The sequence below is a fragment of the Oryza glaberrima genome, chromosome 1 (genome assembly GCF_000147395.1).
Source record: "Oryza glaberrima chromosome 1, OglaRS2, whole genome shotgun sequence".
NCBI classification, from domain to species: Eukaryota; Viridiplantae; Streptophyta; class Magnoliopsida; order Poales; family Poaceae; genus Oryza; species Oryza glaberrima.
The window spans coordinates 12,828,091-12,834,090 of record NC_068326.1 but is presented as its reverse complement, the minus strand read 5'-3'; positions in this window follow the sequence as shown (position 1 = coordinate 12,834,090).

Here is a 6,000-nt window from a genome sequence, read left to right as displayed (position 1 = left end):
ATCCTTTCTTCCATACTCGCATGTTCTGCTCACGGTCTCCAGCTCGGTTTCGGTTTCAAACAAGATGTCAGTGCGCATGTCGCCTCTCCGTACACGACGTCCGTGCCTACGCACGCACCGCAGTCATAGCCCTCGTGTTCAGCGTCCACGTCATCGGCCCCGCACGTCCGCCGCGCCGCACCACGCACATCGGTTTCGCCCTTCCGTTAGTGGCCTCCCTGCTGCCGCGGATCCGCTTTCGCCGCGTGTGTTGGGTGCGCCGTCCATGGCGCTACCCCTCCGATCTCTCCGGTCGCCTTCAGCCACGCCCGGCCCCGTCTTCCGGTCATGTTCTGCCATCGCCGGTCTGATCGCGAGTTTGGTCGTCGCCTCCGCAACGTCCTCGTTGTCGCCACCGATCTCATCGCCACGGCTGACGATCTCCTGTCGATGCGCGATCTCCACCTCGTGTTTCCTCCTCCACATGTCTTCTTGATCCAATGACGAAACCTTCTGCTCTGATACCACTTGTTATAAAGTTAGTCGATATAGCGGAACTACGACTAACCTTCCCAATCACTTCAGTCATTAATCACCCAAGACACACCAGATGACAACATAGAAACACACGATATTTGTTAATGAGGTTCAGCCGAAGCCTACATCCCCGGGGCTCTAATTATGGGCGCTCCTCCCCAACCAATATAGCTCCTAGCCGCTACGAGTCCATGGCCACGCCGCCATCATCTCTCTGCGTGTCTATGCTACATTGTAGTCGCCATGGTTACACTGTGGTGCCCCCTCTCTATTTAAGAGAGATGACGGGTTACAGAGTCTGACTCTAACTCCACCCCTAACACCTATTACAACTCTAAGTCCAACTGTAACCAAATAGGACTAGTATATTCGACACCTATTCTAACATCATCGAAACATCAAGAAATTGTGCATATAGAAAACTCTAAAGAAAGAAAAAAAGGAGACCCATGCCATGATTTTCAAATCTTTTCTATTTAGTAGTCTAAGTTTCTTGATGAGGATAAGATAGGGCTTTGTTAGTCCCGGTTGGTAACACGGGACTAAAGATAGAGCCAGGCTGATCCCAGTTGCTCCTTTATTTTTTTCTTTTCTTCATTGTTTTTATTTTTAATATATTGATTTCACTCCATCCTCATCCCCAGAATCCCAAATCAATTATCATCTCCAAATCCTCAAATCGATCATCTCCAAATACATAACAAAATCTTAAAAAAAAATTACAACACAACTTCTACAAAATTCATCACAAATACATCACATATTCACATCACACACAAATCAAATAAATCTCAGATCCGGATCACAAATTCTCAAAAAAAAAAAACAAAACAAATCTGCGCCTCGCCGGCCGCCGGAGCGCCACTCACCACCGCGCAAGCCGCCATCTTCCGCCTACTGCCTTCCGCCGGCCGCTTGGCCGCCGCCGCGCGCCACCGCCTGCAGATCGGGGAGGAGGGGGGAAGGGGGAGAAGGAGAGGACCCTCCGCGCGTAAGATGGCGAGGAGAAAGGGGAGGAGGAGAGGAGAAGGGGGAGGAGAAGAAGAGATAGGGTGTGAGGAGAGGAGATAGAACCGGGAGGGAGGATGAGATATGTATCTCGATCCGATTCACGCGCACGCCTCCTCCTAGAGGATCAAGGAGGCTGACTAGATGGGGGGTGAATAGGCGGTTTTAAAACTTAATGGCACTTAAACAAAACTAACCTAAATTGCTAGGCAAGGTAAGGTGCAAGGTTAACTAAGCAACTAAGTTAAGTTTTGCAAACTTAGGTAATATGGGCTCAAATATGTCTCTATGAATGTAAATAGCACAAATGTAAATGTAACAAATAAATGAGACAAGAGACAAGGAATTTTTCACCGAGGTTCGGAAACTCGCCGGTTTCCTAATCCCCGTTGAGGCGAGCCCAACTCCACCGCTCAACCACGAAGCCACCGCACGCCCCCTTCGTCAAGGGGTGGGCAAGGCGGGAGCCGGCCCACAGAGAGGACTACCCAAGCCTCGATCACTCGGGGTAGTTCTTCCTTCACTCCGAAGGTGGTGAACTCCAAACCACTCACAAACGGCGCCGGGCCTCCTCCACAATCTACTCGGAGAGGTCACCGGGAAACACCTACACAAGCCGTCTAGAGGCGGCAACCTCCAAGAGTAACAAGTCTAGGATGCTTGCCGAGGATGATCAAGTGCCACACTAGCTATAACAATGAAGCAATGCACTTGGATTGGCTTAACTCACTCTGTAACACCGCACTAGATAAACTAAGTGCACAAGGGTGTGAGAGCTCTTGCAAGGGTTCAAGATAATGCAATGGAGTGCCAAAACCTTACCCTTCCTGCTGGGGAGTGGGTATATATACCCCCAACCACCAAAACTAGCCGTTGGAACCGAAATCCCCAACTCTGTGCTCTGTCGGTCAGACCGCTGTTGTGGGGTCGGTCAGACCGGACTACTTTGTAACGGCTAGAAAACTAGCCGTTACAGGGCAATCATTGAGCCCACTCAACCTGGTTGGTCTGACCGCAGTGTAGTGGCCGGTCAGACCGTCCACGGCTCAGTCAGACCACCGTCGGCTCGGTCTGACCGGTTGCGGCTCTGGCGGCTCTGTCTCGCCACAAAAAACCAGACCAGTGCAACAGACCAGTGGGGCCGGTCAAACCGGCCTTACCACGCCGGTCAGACCGGCTAACAGGCCTGGTCAAACCGGCCTAAGGCCCACGGTCAGACCGCAGGTCATTTTTTAGCTCAACCGACCGTTAGTAAAACGACGATATCTCTTGACTCGGGTCTCGGAATTTAGCGTTCTTGGACTTTATGGAAAGCTTATTCAAAGGGCTATCCAACCCATGAACAATCCATCCAAGAAACACAACTTTTCTTAGGGAGAAAGGGCTCACACTCCAAAAGATTCTCCACTGGTCATAACCACATGAGGCTACCCAAACCTATAGGATTTGTCCACATCTCTCTTTGTTTAGGACTTGAGAAAACTCACCACACTTGGCTAGACAAGCCCACCAAATACACCTACATGCATATGAACTAATATGGCACAAGATCATCCACAAGCTCGCTTCATAGACCCCTCTTGATAGTACGACGCCAATCTAGCAAATCCGGTCTACACCAAACACCAAGACCGGGAAAATACTAAGAAAACATTCTTAGCTACATTATACCTTTGCCTTGCACCATCCATCTTGGGGTCAAGCTTGAGTCGAGATCAACACTTGTGACCATTTAATTCAACCATGTTTATACCAAGGTATTTACCATCATTTGTCAAGACTTTCTTCTCATCACAAGGTTGATTTCATTCTTGCCAACATGGCGATGTCCTTGGCTTGGTGACCATTAACCCATGGTGTCATCCATTAGCCTCATCATAGTGGGACCTATTCCTTTTCACATCTCAAAGGAGAACATTAGTCTCAACAAATCGGTTGTCATCCTTCACTTGATGACCAACCGGTTGCATATGAAAGATATGGATATGTTTGTTGAGTATTCATTAACATCACAAGTGTCATATACTCGTATGCAACCTTAAGTGCAAAGATCCGATATAAATAATAGGTGAACAACATGGATCTAGAACATGCACAATAAATGTATAGGATTTGCCCCCCTAAATATATGCATACAAATAAATATACAAGAGATGCAAATGTATGCATAATTAGAGAATGACCAATGGGGGTTTATCCTATACACATAGAGAAGGCATATGTATTAATGATGTAGACCAACATAAAACATATACATTCATGATCTCCATGTTCTTAATGTAAATGAGACTAAATAAGATACGACTCGAGTAAACATTAGTCACACACTTATCTAACAATAACATGGAAATCATATATATGAACCTATCAAAAAGTAGGAGATAAGAAGTGGTACATATCGTTTTACCTCCATGCATTTCATCCTTATCATGATTAAGGTCCATCACCAAAGAATGCATATCTACCACATCTCATCATCGGGAAATAACCTAGTTAACAACTTATGAAAAAGAGAGGTTAATCCCATAAACATCAGTTTATCATCTATCATCAAAGCAACAATTACACAAATTGTTTAATCCAAGATCTTTCAGTCTTCTCTTTTTGGTGATAGATAATAACCCGATATAAACAATATAGAGAGATGGGATGAAAGATGATTTCAAATCAAGGTAGAGATCTTATAATAAACAAAATATAGAATAAGCTCCCCCTCAAGATGTGCATACATATGGATATAAAGGAACACATATGCACATAATCAATCAAGATTAATGATGGAGCTCACACTATATTTTGGATCCACAAGAGAGACCAAGTTAGAATATGTGAAGTTTAATACATACCTCTCATCATTTTTATTTTCATATCCAAACGAGACTAGTCAAAGAAAAGCTCATAAAAACGGTAGTCTCATATTATTATATTTGTCATTAATCACCAAAACCAAATTAAGGCACTTGAACTTACACATGCCTAGTAATTCAAATACCAGCCGGTACCCATAGGTACCAAGTGCACAGTATCAGGTATCAGATCTGATACCTATGGTATCAAGTACCAGGTCAAGGCGTGGGAAAGTAGAGCATGTTGTCATCGTCTGCCTTACTGGCAAAAGTCACCTGTCATTGTCTCATCTTCTTTTCTCCCTTCCTCTCATCAATGCCTTCCTCATTCCTCTGTTGCTGCTTGTTTTTCTTTGCAACGTGGGAGCTCTAACACATGAAAGACGGGAGGTGGGGGATTATATTCATGCTCTAGCAATCCTCCAATCCTCCAACACGTGAAAGTATCCAGTTGGAACGTAATCCCATGCTCTAGCAATCCTCCAACAAATGGAACAAAAAATCTACTGTACAGTGTCTTATCGGTACGGGATAAATTAAATGAGTGAACAACGTTTCGATCTTATCCCTTCTCTTTCTATTCTCTATCCAGGCTTTTGTCATCCTCTTCCTCCACCTCTCCTCCTTCGTTCTTCTTTTTTCCCCTTCTCCTCCTCTCAGCTATAGAGAGCTTCTATGTGCAGGCATGGCGGCAATGGAGCAGGCACCGAAAAACGGATGTAGAGGCCCTCACTGTTGGATTTGGCCTAGGTGCATGGTTGCTACAAGGGCGGCAGCCAGCACCACTCTCGTGGCCTCCTCCTCCGCCTCATGCTTTTGAGGTATGGCGACATCCACTGGATCTAGCTCTCATGGCAAAAGGGAGTCAACCAAGAAGAGGGGAGGCCGTCGGGAAGGATGCTGGCCGGCATGGGCTCCTTGGCCTCCTTCTAAGCATGTTGTTGTTGATGATGGAGGGGCGTGACCAATGAAGCTTGTAGATCTAGAGCTTTCATTTGGCAGCATCATGATGATGACTTGGTGAGCCATCATGCTTCTCGCCGGAGTGTGTGCAGGTACGTCGTGCAATGCATCATCCGCAGTCGATACTTGTAGGTGTCATGTCTGGTACCTTTGGTATCATGGCTGATACCCAAGTATCAGACCCGATACCTGTGGGTATCATGACTGGTACCCACAGGTGCCAAGCTTAGTACCTGTGGTATCATGGCTGGTACTCACGGGTATGAGACCTGATACTTTGGGTACCAAGGCTGATACCTGCGAAGTATCAAATACCAATGTTTCCTCTCCTCTTCTTCCTTTCCCTCGGTTCGACCCCTTGTTGCTAGTGTTGTGACCAGTGTTTGTACGTACACCGTTGTAGGCGCTGGCTCCAGATGTTGGGGCACTAAACATCTGGAGTAGGAGCAGGATGACTCTAAACTTATAGAAAGAAAGCAAATACGTGGGATGACGTCAACCTTCTTAAAATGTCTCGTTTGGACAGAATCCCATTTTCTAGCAGCCCTCCAAATGGAAATGATGCTCAAATCAACTATACCTAGCACATTATCTCATTGAAATCCCATGCCATCCATATCCCCGTCCTCTCCAACAAATCTAGTCAAACTACCTCATAATGTCAATC